This window comes from Pithys albifrons, chromosome 11 (assembly GCF_047495875.1).
Source record: "Pithys albifrons albifrons isolate INPA30051 chromosome 11, PitAlb_v1, whole genome shotgun sequence".
In the NCBI taxonomy this organism is placed as follows: Eukaryota; Metazoa; Chordata; class Aves; order Passeriformes; family Thamnophilidae; genus Pithys; species Pithys albifrons.
The window spans coordinates 18724196-18745058 of NC_092468.1; positions in this window are offsets into that span (position 1 = coordinate 18724196).

A 20863-nucleotide genomic window follows, 5' to 3' on the forward strand; every position below is an offset into this window, starting at 1 on the left:
GAGTTCAGAAAGCTGAGGTAGAGAACAATGAGCAAAAAAAAAAAAAAAATGTGATCTGCACAAGAAGTTGTAACACAACCACTGCTCCAGCTGTAATAAGGCATAATGAGCGGAAGTATGCCAATATCAAGAAAATATTACCCCAAATCTGAGAGTATTTCTCAAATTAACCAATATTGTCCTCAAAAGAAAAAAAGAAAAGGTATATATTTTTATACCAGGCAAACTGAATATCTTTACCATCCTGCCTCCACAATAAGACTCAGATTTCCAGATCTTTTACTACAACTCCTATGAACAGATTTCCAGAACAGCTGTGTATTAGTTAAGTAGGATGAGATATATTGAAAAACTGGTGCTTATTATGTGATATTTAAATGACAAACTTTTGAAATAGAAAAAAGGGGATGTGTTTCTCTAATAGAGTCTGTCAAAGGAAACATTAACATCTTTTGCTCTGCTTCACTATCACTTTCTGTGTTAAAGTCTCCAGTGCCTGCTCTAGAGTAAGATGCACCCCACATTTTCAGTCAAGGAACATCCCCTTAATTTTCATTTTAATCTTTTGCATCAAAACAAAAACTGCATCTTATTGTAAGTAATATAATTTATTTATACTTGATATCATTTGAAAAAGTGATGACACACTAACAGCTCAAGCATGAAGCATTTTTAATTCTTCAGATGAAGTGACAGATGATTATCAAATAACATTTATTTAATATTTAAATAATAACTAAAAATTGTTCCTTTAAAAAAGCATATGGCACACAAAGGAAAATTCTTTATTCTGTCTGTTTTCTGTGGTTTGGAAGATACCTGGGGTGACAGGTCACATAGTCACAGAAACTTGAGCAATCAGTTCATCCCACTGTGTGAAACATTTTCTGCTCTGTGTTGCTTGTTCCTTGCCAAGACTGTTACCAGTCACTGTTTTCATCACTCGCCTTATGTTTACCATCTCCTAACTCATTACTCTCCCTGACAAGCCCTTTCTTGCTCAATAATTTACTTTTTCCCCCCCACCTGGTACCATCTACTAGTGATAACAATTTTCTAAACATTCGGTAAGTTGGGTTTTAATTACTCAATCTGCTTTTTAAACATTTGCAGTTTGCTCAGGTGTGCCAACATAAAAAAAAAATAAAAATTCAAAAATTTAGTACAGTACTTCTGAAATTAGGCATCATGATTCAAATAAGGTCACAGGATGAAAATGCAATGGAAAAGTTAAAAATAGGATAAAAATCTATAGTGGCATCAAAAGTAGGATAATCTGGAAACTGCCTATGTACCATAATCTCCATGCTCACATATGATGCATATGGCCAAAAGTCCTATATCACCATTTTCAAGTTCTGTGTTGGCTCCATTTCAGTCTTTATGTTTAACATTGGCCTGATGAAGTGAAACATTCACCAAGACAATCCTAATCTCATGACAGTGTGATCTAAAAAGTTCTTCTGAGGCCTATTCAAACTTCTGGCACGCTCTCCAGTTCTGTTGGGTCTCTCATGTAGCCCCAAAGATTGTTTCCAAGTTTGCCTATTGGTTCCAGCATTTAGCAGTCATGCTGCTCCTTCAGTGGCATTGCAGGAAGAACAGACTGTGGGGGTTTGTTTTTTCAGAGAGGGGCTAGATGTGAAACTGATTTTTGTTCATAGAAGGTTTTGGCTGTGAGCCTTTTGCTTTGGCTTTTTTCCAGCAGAAAAATGCCATGTGGCATCTGAGAACAGGGTTTCTCTTTACCAATTTGGCTCCTCCCATAAGTAACAATAAACCATGATTGCTCTGTTTCCAAGTAAGTTCCAAGTAATTTTGCTCCTCCATCAATAAGCAGGAGATGACAGCAGGGAATTCAGTCTACTGGAGATGTGGTTTGGGTTATCCAACTTGTAGTTCAAAACTGAATTAACATGTGGGTGATAAAACACAATTTTATGTAAATATTCATCCTCTACAGCAGAGGAGATATTTAAAAATCTTTTTATATGTCAGAACTGATGAGATTTTGGCTACAGAACAACCAATTTTTGTAGCTCCACAGGTTCCAGAAATATCTGTCTTGATAATGTCAACGATACAGAACAGCACTGTCTTCCCTTTACTTCAGTCCTTGTAGCTACAGTAATTCACAGAGCAACAGAATTCTGATAAATATTTATTTTCATATACATCTGTTATTAAAAATGCTCCCTTTAGAATAAAAATACAATTAAATTTCTAGTTTCAATAAACACTTCCTTGATCTCCATGCAGACAGTGCCTGCTGTCTGGAATGAGAATTAATATTGTCTAAATGTAGAAGTAATACTTTTGCTGTAAAAATCCACTGGATAAAAGTGTCATCACTTCTCTATATCCCATTTACAGATGCAGTGGTCTATAAACACCCCAGAAATGTAAGAAATGAAAAACCAAAAATAACCCCCACTGGCCCAAAATCTATGAAAAAATGGGCTAAGAAAAGAAATTAAATCCATTACTAAAACATTTTCTCTCAGAATGAATAGGAAAATAATGTTTAGAGAAATATTCAAAATTATGTTACTTCTGCTACACTTCATTTTTAAAATGCTCTCTGTGACTGCTTGAGTTCCTTTGACAGAAATGCTTATTTCAACACTTACTGCCTCAGACAAGAGAAATCCCTACATATGATGAACCTTCATCCTTTACAACAATTTTAGTAGTGGACCTTAATACTGTGCCACTATTAAAAACATTGTCATTGTGCATTAAAAGGTCATGCTCATTTTCTAAGCTTTCCCTGTAGTAAACATGCATTTCTACTGTATCTGCACTGTCACTTGAGGGCTGCATTCACTACAATTTTCTGAGCTGTGTGGATATAATCTTCCTTTTTGTTTACTTGTCAACAATATTAATGCTTTCTATTTTCAGCACTTTACTCTCTTCCTACTCTGAAGATATGTCAACAGGCAAAAAAGTACACTTAGTACTTGAATATGTAATGCAGCTTCATCTTTAACTCTAGGCATATTTGCCATTATTCAGAGGTTAAGAATATACCATCAGTACATGCTAACTAAATTATACATGGTTCATTTCTCACATTAAAGTAGAAAATAAATTTTACTGGCAAGAAGTGAAAGGGTATGAAATATTTTCCAGTCATTTGACTAATTCTACTTTTTTTTTTCTATGCCTTAAAGGACCCCAAAATTTGGTACTGCTAAACCAGGTAATCACAAAAATGCTGAAGGTTCACTGTGATAAAGAAGAGCTATTGTAGGGTGCAAAGAAAACTGAAGCCCATTAGTGTGATAGGTAGTTTTATCACTGCCTCTATAAGCCTGAAAATATTTCACACAAGCAAAGTTAAAAGTTTCCATTAATCACTGTCAGCAAGAGAAGCCAATTCCCATAACAGACCATTAATTTATGCTGTACCCCACTTTGTTCACAAACATGACATTAGTCAGAAAAAAAATTACTTATTTAAGCTCCAAGATTTTTGCTGTACTCCTTTACAATGTCCCTGCTTCACTATTGGCAATACAATCCATAACTCAGAAACACCAACAGTCTTTCCTTTGGCAAGGTCCCCGCCTTTACTAGATCTTTATCAAAGAGCATTACAACAAGTTGAACTCTTGGCAACATCTTTTGGAACTCTTGGGAATTTTAGCACTTCCCAATCAAAGGGTCCAGATATCTGACACACCATAATGCTTCAGGGCTATTTCTTGAACTGTGATACCTCATAGAACATGATACTGGCATTTGGTCACAATGTCTTTTTTTGATATTTAAGATTGACACTTGCTGCAATTACCCTTTCCACAAGATTCTGCTCCAGAGATGCGCAGCCTCTCAAATTACTGACAGCCCTGCCACAAACCTGACTTTGTTCTCTTAACCAACTGCTCCCCATGGCATTTCATTAGAGGGACATTTTGACTGAAAGCAGTCTGGCCAAATACCTTTCTACTCATAAATTGGTTTGTCATTCCACTTCTGCCTGTCTTTGTTGAATGACATGCAGATTTGGAGGTAATCCAATTAACAAGTGGAGCAATTAATATCACAAAGCATGTTCATGCTAACTTTCTGAGCTAAAGGGTTAAACCATTTTCCAGTGACATGAGATCTAAGCAGTATATTAACAATTCTTACATTTATGCAGTCTCTTCCACTGCCAACTCTCTTCCAGCATCTTAAAAACTGTGATTTGTTGCCAGTCATTTTTTCCCATGGAATCCCCCTTGTATCTCAACATGATTTTTGCATCTACACTCAGGTCAAAACTTATTTGTACAGAAGACAGAGACACTATCTTCATCTGCCTTAGAATGAAGTGCCAGTTTAACAAGTTACAGAAACAGGAAAGGACCAGCTTAAGGCAATGGAACTGAATTTTTATGTTGTTCTTTCTGTTGGTGATCAGTTCTGAAATACCAGTTTGAACAAACTTCTACCACTTTTTGAAATATTACTACTTCACCTCTCAAGCGGAGTAGAGGATATTATGCAGACATCTTGCCTAAGTTCATTATCAGTCCAGTGTGTTTAATATTAGAATTCCTCTATATTCTGAGAGAATGGTCCAAACAACAAAGCAAGTTTCCTCCCACTGACTTTTCTGGAAGCTAAAGTCAAGTAAAATATTAGTTGTGATAATTTTACAAAAGAAAGATTTTTGATTATTGAAATGTCTTCCCAGGGCAATTTTGTGCTTGCCTTGCTGCTATGATAAGCATCAGGGGAGGAAAAAAATCAGCTCCTTACAGAGGAGAAACTGTGTCATACCCACCTTTTAAAAGTGAGTCTTCCAGGATCAAAGCAGAACACAGTAAAAGCTTTAGAAAAACTGTACTGTTTTACATCAGGGCTGAATTTAGTTCCACATCTTTGGCTAAGACTTTAAAAGGTAGCATAAGAGAATGAAAAACAAGGACAACACAAGGTCACTATGATGGAATGAAAATAACTGATGAAAACTTGCCTTTTTTTTCTTCAATTGTTCAAAATGGTTGTTTAATTATGTAAAATGCTAATTTTACCTAAATGGCAAAACCAAGGAGTATAATAAGGCAATGGCTCTTCAGAACTGTGAGTGTGAGCAGAGACAGAAGGACAAGCTGTCAAGAAACTCAGGAAAGCAAACAGAAATCATTAAACCAGCTGACTGCCCTAACTGTGGCTTCACACACTTCTGCCCTAGATAATCATCCTAGATGTGTTATTTTCCATTTGTCCCAGTGGCATTTAGTGTGTTTGGATGGTTAATTTCTTGGCAAATATCTTAAGAATACTCTGGGGAACTGCTTATTTCTATCACAAATTCCAACCTCTATAGTATCAGCAGCACACCAAACAAATTACTGCGTCCCAGGATATGGACTTACGCTTGACCACTTGATGCCAGTTGACACTTGTTAAAGCACTCAGTAGGTCTCCAATGACCTATTGTATGTCCTGAAAGGCATTCCTGCTGACAGTCAGTCTGCATTTCATCCCACTGCCAAAAGGGATGGGCAAAGTATGGTTTATTTACCGTAGAGAAGTTCCCTCACTTTCACATGTTCCTGAAATAAATAGGATATCTGTACTTCCTAACATTAAATATTTGAACTCGACTATTTCTTTTCATTCTGCTTGAATTTTCATTCAGGCCTGGAAATGCCAAACCTCAGCTTAGTCTCATGAGCAGCTGTGAGTAGAATTAGAAGCAACACTGCTTGAAACTTCACAAAGGCAAGAAAACAGTTTTCTGAAATTTGCAGTTCAATAGTTTCATGCTAAAGAAACTTTAAAAAGCACCCCTGAGCATTAGTGGCAATACAGCTGAGAAAAACACCACAACTCCCCACCAAAACCTAAACGAACAAGTCTCTTACTGAATGTCCTGCTTGTAGAGCTGGAGACAAGCCTAGGACTGCTTGTGGAAATTTTCTTGCAGTCTTTTCTGCTGTCTCCCCTAAACTCCAAGCTTGCTTATGAGGTTCTCAACACTTACAAGAACTTTATGAAAAACAAAAACAGGGAAGAACTGTTGTTCTTGTATTACTTGTTTGTCAACAGTAGTCAAGACTAATGTTGACTTGTCCAGATTATTCTTACAGATCCCTGCTGATGCAATATCCCTCACTTTGAGAACTGGTTGCAGTCAGAGAGTAATATTCATCCTAAAACATTCAGAGATTCCTCAGCCTTTTTCTAGTCATCCTCTTCCTTCTACTGGGAAATTAGGTCTTAAAGGCACAGTATTACTCTTCAATATAAACTATATAAACTGCACAGACCCTTGTGGAGTCTTCACAGCTGTAGTGCCTTCATGACTGTGAAGCACTGTAAGACTTCTGTAACATGGCAAGTGACTGATAGAAGTTGTAGAGGCATTTGTGTGTCTTTGGCCACATCACCTCCTTATTTCTTTGTGTAATCTTCGTCTAATTTCATGTTCTAGACCTAACTGCATATAATTGCTTGCTGACTGGTTTGGCCTCATGGCAATACCTGTTAATGGGTTATGCTCCCATCAAAGACAGAATAACAATCTAAACATAGAGCAGTCCTATTCTGAAGAGGCAGTAAAGAAATCAGATAAATACACCTTGAGTTGCAGAACACTTAGCACCAATGTATGGAAAAGAGAAATGAACTCCAGTTCACTTGCAGATACATCCTACTGCCTTGGTGCAGTTAGTCTGACAGCCAGAGCAGTACTATGAGAGAGCATAAATCAGATCTTAATCATTTCATCCCTTTTTTTGGAGGAACACAGCTGGTAGGATCAGAGCACACCAACTGGGACATGTCATTTGATCGCTTTTATTTCCTAAAGCTTGAGGTTTAAAGGGAACCTTAGACCATTGGCTATGTCTGAGTTAGTAAATTCTTTAACACTGAGGCCAACCAAGGAAGAGGAGCCCATATCCACACTATTACCCTGTCCTCTGAAACAGGAAGACCATGTCTAAAGTGCTTGTTTGTAGTGATTCCCAGCCTGTGCCACCTCCAGACCATGTAGATGAGTGTTATTTTTCATGAGCCAGAGGCATCTTGTTTTAATACAGAACAGATCACATTCCAGTACACAAATAATAACATGGGAATAACCTCCAAGACCCTTCCCACCTACCACATGCCATTATATTTCAACCAGAAACAAAATACTAATTACCATTTTTTAGAGTCTAATTGGTTTTCCTTTCACTTTACAGCTTGAGGTCTTTAAGGTAGTCAGAGCATTGCATTTTATTCACCCTGGAGTCTTTACCCAATTTTTGATATGTTTTGGGATGCAAAACCCTGTACAATAAGTACCAGCTTATCATCAGTCCAACCAAAATCAGTTCCAAGAGGAAAAACAAGTTCTATTCATTATATGCCTTTTTAAAAACCAAATTCCCCTTTCTATGGCATTGCATTGAATTTAGTATTTAGTTGCTCACACTCTGACCACTATGTAGGATTCACAAACAGGAGGGGGTAGAAGAACAAGTTTAATAATGAAGAAACATCAGAAATGATACCTAATCTTTTTTACTCTGTCTTCAGAAAGAAACCAAAGAATGCAACCTGTTGGTTATTGCACCAATCTTCCATTACCTTGCCCAGGATGGATAACTGATGGATCAGCTTGGTTTTACCACTGTAATCTTGAGCACTGGCAAAACATTAACAATCTTCCCATCTTCTGGAACTTTGTCAATATTCCAATATGCAAGAACATCCTATTTTGGGGTCTTTTCACTCAATAAAGACCAAAATATCATTGCTTTTATGTGTGCCAAACAACAGATGTTTTCCCTCATCTCTGTCCAGTAACAGAGCTATGCCACCATGTCGCTCTTGATAAAAAAAATACATTTTTAACTTTCTTATTGTCCTTTCACATGGTTTTATCCTGGATGCTTTAGTGGTTGTTATCAACTTTCTACACTTCATAACTTCTGAACTATATCAATTGTTGTTAGTGTCCCTTTTCCTATTCATTATAAATTGCTTTTTTATTTCTAATCTCTGCTTTCACTTCAACACTGAACCAGAAAAGGCTTTTAGGCTTTTTTTCTTGGCTGTAGAGGCATGGATTTTTGGACTATCTAATGCACCCATACTTTATGAGAACCTTCAATTTTCAGCCACACTTCTCATGCTCTTATGTCTTTGTAGAAATTCTATCACATTCTTCCCCTTTTTGCTGTACATAAAGTTTGCAACAGGTTTTAGTGGTTTTCCCTCCATGATCCTTTCTTATGGATAAATAGTTTCAAGTTTGGAGTGGTTGCTCTGAAGATGTTATTTTTTTGTTCTCTGAATAACCTGATAGTTCCTCTTACCCATCTGCAGTGAAGGGCCACCAGCTCAGTGCCTGCACTGCCCTTCTACCACCAGTACTATCTGATTTACTGCCAAGCTGTTCCAGACCCCCACCAATTAACTAAGATCAGGTTAATTCAGGACTGTCTGTAAGCACATATACATGTGGCAATATTCTGTCAATGTCCTACCTTGAAAATAAAACAAGTCATGCTAGAGCCAAGCTTGAATCACTGATAAAGAGTAAACTCTTTCTGCATTTTTAGTATTTATGGATATCATGGAGTCATAGAATGGTCTGGGTTGGAAGGGACATAGAATGATCACAGCATCAGAGAATAGCTAGGGTAGGTAGGGACCTTAAGGATCATCTAGTACCAACCCCACTGCCATGGGAAGGGAATATCCAGCAACACTATCTCTAAATTCAAGTTAGAGAAAATTCCAGAGGAAAATTGGGTTCTTTGGAGCTCAGGGTGGGTTATGTTTCCAAATGTCTTGCTCTGCAAGAAGACAGAGTCTGGGTTCGAGCTCCTGTGAGCAGCCGTGTTGATGCAGAGAATCCTGAAATCCAGACCTGAATTTTGAATCCTGAGACCTTCAATTTTGAAGTCACTTAGAGGAAAATGGACAATTATTGATTTTATGAGGCCTTTGGGAAAAGTTCAAAAAATGTGAGGTTGTATTTGAAAATTGTTTGCAAACAGAAAAAGGTGCCCTAAATTGCCTCTTCATTTCACAGAAATAATAGGCTTCAGAGTTAGGGAGCTAGGAGCTTTCGAAGATGTCACTGAAAAAAATAATGGAAAATGCTCAAAATCTTGGTACATCCTTGTAGCTCAGAGTGCAGTATATGTCAATTGTCACTTCTATGCACTAATTACAGGGAATGGAAAAGGGCAACAATAAATAAAAAAAAACAGATGGGGAAATGTCATCCAGTTAATTCAATTCTGTATCCTTCTAATTCACAGCAAACATTTTATTTCTGCCTCACAATGGTTAGTGCGACAGCACATTTTAAATGCTGGGAGTTTTTACAGCAGAGGGAGTTCTTACATTACATCTTTTCCTGATGTTTTCTGCCACAGACTTTCATTCCCCTATAGAAGAGGATGTGTAGCACACACACACACGAGCCTTGGAGAAGCAGGTTAACTTTATTGACTTCTCAACTTAGACAGTACAAAGTTTACAGGTGCATGTTCATGACTGATGTTACTACAGCCTCATCTTACATCTTGAACACCAAATAAAAGACAGAAGTGATATACTTAGCACAGAATCTACTCCCTCAAGTCTGCTCAAGATTCACAAGGGACTGGTTCCAAAGTGTTCAGCAGCCAAGTATCCTGTACCCTTCATGTTCTGACTGTTGCACTTAACAACCTAAATAACTTCATCTTATTATCTTGTTTTGGATAACATCACCTCACGCCTTTTTAAATGAAAGACATACAAAGTTACCAAACTTCCCATATTTTCTGCATAACACCCCCAAGCCTTTTATCATTGCTCAAACTCCAAACCTCACAGCTGATTGCCAGGATTTACTTAAAAGCTGCTGTGGCACTGGGTGGGATGACATGCAGGAGCACAACCACCCCTTCATCACATTAACACAGGGCTTCAATCTCAGCCTCCTTCCACCTGCTTCATCTGCCTTGTTTTACTCCTATTTCAACTAGACTATCTACCAAAAAGGAGCAGGACAGATGAAGAATCCAAGCCAGCTTTCATCCCACACAGATGTTGTTTTTACTCATGGACAATGTGCCAAGTCTTAGATATGATAGGAAAGGGGAACCAAGTTCCAGCCTTTCTGCTGCAGCTCACACAGACTTCAGTACACCTTGCCCTGCTCTAGAGCTGATAGTCACAGCTTTGTGGACCATTAGCATTTATACACTGCTCTGACAGGCTGTCAAGGGCTTCCTGAGTGAGAGGCAGAAAAGGTAAATTGGATTTTCAAAAATCAGGAACTCAGCCTAAAATGAATGGAATTTCCCAGATCAAGTTAAAGACCCCAGTTTAGATTGGCAACTTCATCCCTGATGAATCTGAAACATTTGCTGCAAAAAACCAGACACACTTAGGTTGAGGGTTTCTTTTTTTGTTGTTTTCCAAGAAATTTGTCCATATCAGACATACACACTTTAGCACAGTAAAAGACATGTTGAAATGCAGACAGTCAGTTCCATGCAGTTCAGAAGATGCACCCAGTTACCTATAGATAATTAGTACAATATTGGCCTTTTCAGGTTAGCAAAAGTAATAGGAGTGATAAGTATCTTTTTGGTGTCAGAACTCTGGTTTACATGTATGCACAAGGAAAACTGTACAAAAATGCAGCTAAACCAAAATCATTATTATCCTCCTAATATTCAACAACAGGAATTTTAGAGCTCGGTTCCAGCATCTGAGAGTTCACAATCATGCAGGAGTGGAGGGCAGTAACACACCTGCTGGAGTTAAGTACTGGGAAAGATACGCACTTGGCCAGGGCAGAAAACATCTCTATGCAAGCAGCAAAACCAGAAAATGTTTCAATTAAATTCTCATACTCTCAAATTCTAACCAGCATGACCCATCTTCCTTTCAAAAATGTTCTAATGGGATGTTCTGGAGAGAAACATCATGTGCTTTGCTTGACTGTGTGCAGCGAATTCTGCCTATCTCTAGAGAAATGGAAAACAAAATATATTTTGGAAGTTGTGTACGGTATTTTTAATTTCCTATCTACCTCAGGAAAAAAAAGTGATAGGTATTGAGATGTAGAATTTAAAATATTCCAGGGGTCAGAAGTCCTGTTAAAAAGAACTACCAACAAGAAAAACATATTTGAAACCATTTTGAGCACAGAAGCTTCCCTACTTTGTTTCTCCAAAATATCTCGTTTTTTCTGTCCTCAAGCCTTATAAATTCTGGCCTTGGATCAAGCAAAGCAGCACTCCAGATCTACTAGCTTATGATCCAGTAAAAAAATCAACTCCAAAGACCCCTCCAAAATGACTTCCTCACTCTCCAAATTCCCTTTTCGATGGCAAGAGTAGATTATATTTAGCCTAAGTTCCATTAAAAATTGTCTGTCTTTAAACAAGGTGCTGGTTTTTATTCTTTCTGTCTTCAGTTATATAAGACTTCGCTGCTGCCTTCGCTATGATAACACTCCAACAGTCTAAAAAATACATTTCAGGTGTTCAACATGAAGGAGGTTGTGTGAGTTTAACCTTCCTTGGGATCCTTGTGAGCTTTTTGTATTTAATACTTGTTTTATCTGAAGCCTGTGGAGGTTCTAAAATATTAGAAGACACACTTTCTGAGAACTACCTTTCTAGTAGCCTGAAGATATAGCCTTGATGTTGGGCAACAAAGTTATTCTCTGTAATCCCCTTGATGTTGTAAATGAAAAAGAGGATGGAGCTAACATCATCTGAACTTTGGGCAAACCATTTGCTCAAAAGCACCATCAAAGAACCAAGCCCTGCCAAAAAGAGAAAAAAAAAATTTAAAAAAAATTCCCAAAGCATACACAAAATGAAATTGGTGCAAATTAACTTCATTGTATTTGGAGACCCATACAAAACAAAACCCACCACAGTCTATAAAGGAAAGTCAGAGAAGACAAGGATTGAAGTTGTAGCTTCACAGTAGCTATCTTTTAACAGCTTTCCTTTTTCCAACACTTTAACCTAAAAAAAAACTTCCCATTGTTATGCCCCTATTCAACCTCCATTCGAAGTCATTCACTATGCATTAATTACCACTTTCTTCAATGCACCGGGAAGCTCCCAAACATGCTCCTGTTTTCAAAGAGGCACACTTCCATGGCTCAGCTTTTTATATGCAGAGCCTGCTGAATTTTTTTCCTCTGCATACTTTGAGATTCCCCTAAATTTTGCATACTGTAACTGTTCAGAAAGGGAGGGGTGAAAAGACAAAAGGCAGATTTCATGCTTCCAGAACAGTTGTTTGCATCTCTTTCATTTTTCTTTCCAGCTGTGAGAGGCAGCAGAAGGTTCTTTAGCAGGTGTCCTGCCTGCCCTATGGTAATTTTTAACTTTCCTTCACTTTCTTTTATGTCTGTTGCATTCGTAGAGATATTTTCTCCCCTCCCAGTGCTTTATTGCTGTTTTTCCTTTCTTTTTTTTCTTTTAAAAAAAATTTGAATTTCCCCTATTATGTCATTCTGTTCAGCTGTGAACACAGATTATAAAAGTGAGAAGGGATAAATGTTCAGAAGTCCTGATATATAAATTAAATCTCAGCTGTTTCCTATTCATTCCACAGACTTTCATCACTTCTAAATCACACAAGTGCCACACAGACACAACTGGCAACATGTCAGACAAAACCGTCTCTGATATCAAACCCCAGCATCCATATCCTAATATTAAATCATGTAACCTCTCTCCTGTCAGCCTGTCCCAGGCTCTGCATATCAGCAGTTGTAAGGACTCCCATGGGCTGAATGTGTGAATGAAATTAAACATTCACATAAGTCTTTGCAAGGTTACACAAAAAGAAATAGTTATTATTTACATGATCAAAAGTATATTTTTCTTCAAAGAAGAAGTCTTTTCTGGGGCAAACCTGATTTTGGTCCCCTGTATTGATTTTGCTTTTACTTGCAAAGACTACCCTTAAGAAAATATTGTGAAAACAAAAGTAGGATAAAGGAAATGGGAGAAAATTAAGTGAAGTACAGAGAACTATGAATCTTTTGTAGAAATTCAAACACCTCCATGAGGGGGAGTTGTTTTCAGATTTTAAAGAAGAAACTGCAAAGCACAGGCCTGCATGTTTCCTATACAACATGCTCCATTCTTACTTAGCAAACGTACAATGTTCATCAACACTCAAAACGCATTGTGATAAAAATCTTAGAGAATTTTTGTAGACCAATTCTGCACATTTTAGTCTACTAACTAAACAACAACAGATGATTTCAAGCTAAAAAGGATGGTTACTGATGTTATCAAGGTTAAAAGGTCGCTGCCATCTCCCTAATGTTATGGTCATGGTAGTTTGAATAATCACATCGCTGTGCAAATGCTCCTGTCCTCATCCTGTACGAAAGGCCTCATTCACCGAAAATCATGCAGGGGACTTTTAATAAATACTGGTCCATTTTAGTAATTTTTGGCATTGCTGCTACAGCCTGTAAGTATTGTAAGAATAACATAACTTCTTCCAAATGATTGCAAGCTAATACCAAGGATTATCTTATCTGACAATTATTCAATATAAAAATAAGTATCTAATATAATACAGTGTCTTTGCAACAGAAAGACCTTTTTTTAAAAGGGTAAAATCCATGGTACCTTCCTGCCTTTTTAAGGCTAAAATTAAAAAAAAAAAAAGGAGAAAGTAAAACAGCCTTTTTAAACTGCATAGCTCTGGCATTACTGATTTTAAAATCAAATCAAATTTTCATTTTATTTTTGTGAAATTTTACAATGGTAACCTGCTACTTAAAAAAATCTTTCCTACCCTTTTCCTGCAATAAAAGTAGCATCCAAGAAAGAATAAATCAGGAAGTAGGTGGGAAGAGAGGTCTCATAAGTTAAAAGTTGTCTACTTGCTGAAAAGGAGGGTTTAAAAAAAAAAAAAGAAAAAGAAAGCTCTAGTTCAGTCAACACAGTTCAAATGCAAGAATATTTCTATTCTTGAAATACTTACAACTATTTTTAATTACTGCTTTTTAATGGTATCTTGAGAAAAATATAAGTATAAAATTATTTTTTCATTGTCTCACTATTTTTAGTAGTTTAATAGACGCATTTCTAAAATGGTATTGTTTTTCATTTTCTAAAATAATTTAAGTGCATTTTGAAATGTAAATCCAGTCCTTCTACAAAGAAATACGGGAGAATGCCTTATCCTTATCTCCTTTTTTAAGTATGCCCAAAAGTTTTCATGTTAATTTGCTTCTGCTGCTACAAATGTGAGCTCACATCAAGCTACTGGGCTTAGATTTAGAATGGATGAAGCTGAGATGACTCACTGCCAATGGTCCTCATGCCCCTCCTGCAGGCTCAGGCCACAGGATGAACCCACATTCCCGCTGCACATGACTGCAGGGACATCACTTCTGAGTGCACCATCTGCAAGCAACTGTGAGAGCTGCAGGACTAATCCCTTGAAAGCAGTTAAACATACAGGTCAGGGCTTGCAAAATCCCAATCTAGTTCTGTATCTGCTTCTATCAGACTATACAAATTATGTTTTATGGTGAGCACAACAGATTTAAAATCACAACAAGGACAGGCTCTTTGTTTCACGATTACACAGTACTGAACACAATAGCTTTCTGATTCATAGCTGGAATTTCTGGGTGTTACACTAACATAAACAATTTGTATTATTTCATAATTCTAGGATGTCTTCCATGTCTGAGGAAATCCGTCAGTTGCTGATTGACACAAAGCAAGACATTGTTCCAGTACAGGATCCACTATGTGATCCAGTTTCTCAGATCTGGTCTTTCAGCGTTGTGATTTGACAAATAAGATGCCCCAGCTCAGACGCATCTTTGGTTTGACACAGTGTGGCCATTCTGACACTCCCCTGATCTGACTTTGCTGTTCACTGAGTGCATCTTACAATATTTAATAGTCTGAAGAATGCCACTGCTATTAGTTGAATGAGAACTGCTGAGCATAGGAGAGAAAAAAACCCATGCACTTCTACCATGGGATATTTTATCTCATTTATTGTTACATTTTCCCATAATAGCTCAATCCTAAACATACATTTGTTTACAAGAAACCCTGTCCAAGCTTCTGAGCTTCAGTAAGATGTTCAGTTTTACCACAGTTTCTGAACAAGTAACATTCTCCTACAGCCACAATTAGTGAACACAATTTCAACCTTCATTTTAAAAGTCCAGTTTTCCAAGAAAAGCTTGAAAAACCAGATGATCCCACAGACTATAATCACAGTAGAAAGAAAAAAAGGCCCTAAGATAAAAGTATATACTATTTTAAGCCATTAAAGAGATATAGAGTCCCACTGAGGGATATTTTAGCTCTTGGACTTGGCAGTCCTGTAGGCAGACATGACTCACAGCCAGGAGGTGAAACAGGTGATTTCTGGTTGTGGGGTAAACACACACAGCAGACAATAAGTGTCCCTAAGCCACGTGTTGAAGGAAATATCAGATTTCTGACAGTTCCAGAGCTCCAACAGACTTCTGCAGGGGCAAAGCTGGGTGCACATACTGACAACGTCAGGACTGAATGTTGAAAAGGATAACAAGGAACATGTAAATTTGAAAAGTTGATCATGCAAGTTACATTAAGCCCAAACTCCCTTTTCCTCCTTTGTTTTAACTTCGATGTTTTTCTGACAGTTTGTAGTAGGTCCTGAAGTGCTTTTTAAGTCAAGAGAATAGGTAACCAGAAACAAAGCAAGACTGCATTCCCATTATAAATACAAAACATACATTAAAAATAAGTGTGTGGGGAACTCTTCTTATGGGAACAAGACAATAGGTACAGACAAAAGGTCTTCTGGCAGTCTTTCACTATCATTTGCCACTAATGCACAGTTTCACAAATTACAGAGCACCACAGAACACACTCCAGGCTGCATGGAGCAAACACCTCTCATGGAGAGATACCAAAGGGCCTATTAAAAATGAATGTTTCACTAATTTGGAAAAGAGATCCATATTTTTGTTTATGTTTTGGTGTGGAAGGTAAAACAGCTTCTGCTACTTTCATTTCATATTTGGCTTTAAAGGTGGGTGGTGTTGGTAATTAGGGAATATTGTGAATCTGCTTGTGCATTTGGTTACAAACAAATTTAAAATATCAAAGAAAGTAAATGGGAAAATCTGCTACCTTATGTAGAGGCAGAACAACAGCCCTGTACTACAGCTGTTTCCAGAGCACTGTGCCAATCAATGTCCACTCAAGAGCAATGTTGCATACTTTGGCCATTTGCTACCATCCAACAAGAAATGTAGTTGGGTAGTAGCAAGTAGGCAAAATATCCATTAACCCAAATAGGATAGTGGCATTTTCTGCATAATAAAGCTGGATTATTTGGGCTACAATTCTTTGGTGTGCACGGAGAAGAAAAGTTGATAAAAAAATCTGCAATCTAATCATCACCATTAAAAAGACCCTTCCCTCTTCTAGTACACTGTAACCATTCCCTCTCTCTGCATGGACACTCCAATCCTTTTAAACCAGCTGTTTCTGGAGGACGTAAGGTCTGATTTTCTGGCGAAGTGAACTTCCAGGCTCTCACCTGTGTTTTATGGATACAGGCCATCTTTGCAGAATTGAGAAAAGGTCCCTTTTTAAATTATCAAGCAGAATTTTTGCCCGGGAAGATCAAGAAAAGCTTGAAGCTTCCTCTTCAGCTGACAAAATTTGCAATTTCGACATGAACCTTGGCAGTCGCTGATCACCTCTGTGAACACTTTGCACAGAAAGGAGTTGGCTTCTGACCCCTGGGCCTCCCATGCAGCACTTAAACTAACAGCATTATACTTGGCAACTCTTAGGGGTAATGTTTGTTTGCTACTTCCCCTCTGAATTGCTGCTGTTTGCTTTGCTGAAACCTCTTTTTTTTGATGCTGTTGTAGTGCATGCAGATGGTGATGTAGGCATTTACACACACTGTAACAAGGTTCAAAACACAGCCATCACTTGCTAATAATCATGCCAAATATTAAAAACACTGATGCACACCATTTTAATACATATATTTACAGGTGTAAAAAGTCAAGGACTAAAAAAGTATAGATCATAAAGAGAGAAACACCAGTTAATTTTTTCAGTGCAGTCTTGTAGCTAGTTCACAAGACTAGAAGTTAAGAGGCTTGAGGGTAGAGCTCTGCTGCTGAATTTTTATTCATGTTGCATTTAAACCCACCAGCACTGACCTGAAATAAAAGTACCAAAGGTGCAGGGAAGGTAATACTCAAGGCTAGGAATTGTAAATCCTTGCATTGTTCCACTAAATCAGCACCTTCAACCTCTTATACTGGAAGGTATTGCCTTTGGGGCAGGCACTCTTTGCAGTGTCCAGCCCAGTGCTCTGATATTTTTTCATCATTTCTTGGTGCTGTTGTAATGAATTGAAATATACTGTTTTCAATGTTTATATTGAAAATAAAAATAACCTTGGCAGGAGTACCTTAACTGTGAATGTATTATCACTTCTTTTCAGCTTAAATACTTCACTGGCAGTACACACATTAGCATTTAAGGTCAAGAGTGTTCTTTTGAAACAGAACTCCTGATGTCCTCATTTGCTGTGCTTTAGTTCCCAACAGATTGACCTTAGTGCACACGAACTTTCTTTCACATGAGATTGAACTGGAAGGGGTGGTCCATTATTACACCTAATTCCATTTATAATTTCTTATTTACCACACTGTTAGTGGAAATTTATATAAATTTGGCCAGGCTGGAGAGAGCTTTGAAACAAAGTCTACTGCAAAATACACAGTGTAGATGTCAGGTAACGGAGCACCAACCACCCTCATGTTGCTGTGGTAGATACAATCTGTAGCATCTGGATTTCACAGTCCCAGAAGCGCCTCCCAGGTTTTATTGAATCCACTTATAACTAGTGACCTACAGTTGCCCCTCAGCATAGAGACAGGAAAGAAGGCAAATGTGCTGAAGACTTGCTCATTGTTATGAAGGAAACCATGAACTTTTACCTTCTTTTTAATCTTCTTTAGAAATTCTCACTTTACAATCATACCTTTTTTAGCAATTAAATCAAAGAAGAACAAGTAAACCACTATATTTAAACTGGGGTAGGGAGGAGTTTGAATGCCACATTTGTACCTTTAATCCATCTTTTCATCTTGTACTACCTATCTCCAGTACTACTGTGTCCTCATCACCACAAGGTCTCAACTTTCTTCTGCATTTAGCATATATCTCTTTTCATGTGAAACAGGATAGTGCACTATTCCCCCCATTTTTTTTTACAGAAAAACAGACACAAAGACGAATCCATATGATTGAAGTTCATACGACATTTAGTGACAAAGCAGGAATTCGGTCCAAATATCTGCAATGAACAACCATTAAATTCTATTTAATTTGTAGTTTCCAGGCTTAATTTCTGCTGCAGTCCTTAAATATTTAACTTTCAAGATGTTTATACACCAAATGCATTGATTTCTAAAAACTTAAATGCTTTCTTTGTGTACTAAAAATATTGCACTTTATTTCATGCTTTAATATTTGAAATAACTGCACAACGCACAAAATGTTCTATAAATCTCAGTGCACTTCTGCATAGCAAAAAGAAGCTCTCAGCACATACATCAATGTAGACTTGTTATTGTGATCAATTACATGAGTATTAGGAGAATTGAGAGTAAACACTCATCTAGTGTTAATTGCAACTGATTAAGGAGTAGTAGGCACAAACAAACTCTGAGTCTGACTGTGCTAATTGTGTGCTTATTTTCACCTGTAACTCATTACTACTTTTTCTGTCATTAAGGAGGAGAACTCCCTGAATAAAAGAGAACAATTTCCATGTCCTGAATTAAAAGAGACAACAAGGTGAACTCTATATGCCACAAGCATAGCCAAATACTAAAAAGGCTTTAAAAGTGTGTGATGCACCATGAAGTAATGATCACAGAGAATGGCAATACAGACCCATCCAAGTGACAAGTAATCACTGTCCTCTGTCAAAAATAAGGACCATTTAACTCAGAGTGTTAATAGTGTTTCTGTTCTAGATCAAAACGGCATGTGAAGCCTCTTGATTATGGAGCAAAAGGATTTACTATAAAACCCGTGCCAAAAATAAAGCAAACCCAAGAACATATGTCCTATATGATCTGGTTATACTTTTGTTAGAGTTGAAACTATTGATCCCAGTTATGTAATGCAATCTGAAAGACAAAATGCCACCTATGCCATCAGTACAATTAATCTGCTGAGAGAAGGGCCAGACACAGCAGTTCTTCCTGCCACTGGCTTTTTAAGAGGATTTTGTTGTTACCGCCGGGATAACCAACAGCAATACAGAGTATGCATCATGCTACCAGAGCCTTTAAGTCAGTTTTGAGAAGAATCAAATCTCTTGAAGGCCAAAAGATACCATTTTGTGGGAGAAAGTCTGTACACCACAGACTATATAATTGCACCCAGTTAATCCTGTACTGAGACCAACAAATACCTGAACCACACATCTTCCCCAGATGGAAAACTAATGCCAACAGTTAACTGCTCATGCAACTGAAAACCACAAGCCTTATTTCTGACTCATTTATTTGTCCCACTACAACTTTTCTCCTTATTCTTATAGTGAAGTTTTTTGCTGAATAGTCCAAATCTGAAGCATTCCTAGAACATTAAGTATTACTTTGACTACAAACAAGTGTCTGCTGCTTTTATCCATCTGACACACTTTTTGTATGATCTGCACATTATAAAGTCTCATTAAGTGTTGCACTCCAGTTGGGGTTTGACACAGAGATCCTTTCAGTCAAGCTCTAATATGCAGTTCTTCACCATCCAAAAAGGTGACTACACATCCAATTGCATCTTGATCTTCTTCCTAATAAGCTGAACAGACAGTATCCTGAGGCCAGGGACACTTTGATAGGGTTTTTTTCTGCTCTCTCTCCTCTGCTTTCAAGAACCCAGACATTAAAACCTGCAGTCATACAGTATCTGCCCAACACCATATATTGTAACATATTTCTCTAAAATAGTTCAGGAATTTATCCTCCATATTGTGCTTTCAAATATTACTTTCTGAGCCTGTCTCTGCAAAACAGTTTTGTCACTGTCTTCATAACTGATTGATTAAAGAAAAACTTCATTCCCTCTTTTAGTTATACTTTTTTTTTGCCTTGAATTTTATATCTGTTTAGTTTGTATCTATTTGTTGCAGCCTCTGTATTGAAAAGATTAATTTACTCAGCATTCCAGCATCAGCAAAAATTCATTTCTTTGTTCATAGATAACTTCTGCATCCCCTGCCATCAACCTCAGCTTCTTAGAATACTTTTTATCCAAATATGACTGAAATCCATGAATGTGCATTCAAAAAAAAAAGGTTTAAATATTTTTCCTCCACACCTTTTTGTTGACTTTCATTTGAGGTAAAAGAAAACTCCTGAGTATTTTCTAGTTGCCCTTGAAACATTTTTTTTCTTTGCAGGTTATTTGACATTAAGGTTTCTTCACAATCCAGTCTGCTTTGTATTGCTTTCAAGACATGATGGCTGGGATTGTCTATTCAGAAAACCAATTGGTTTACTGAAACAAAACACTGTAATTTCCACATTTTCTAGTACAGCAGTTTAACTTCTCCTTTGTCTGTTTAGTTACATGAGTCCAACCAAATTAAATAACACAACTGCTCAGACCCACTGTGATATAAAATATAGAACAAGTCATTTATGTCACCAGTGCTTAAGTCCAGAGAAACTTTGCAGAAAAGATACCACGCTGACCAGTACTTTAACTATAAAATTCCCTTTGTTAATGTTTTGACTCAAAGTTAGGTCATTACTTACCCATCAGTGCAACCCTTTCCCAAGAATTTCATGTTCTGAGGATAACTTGGAGCT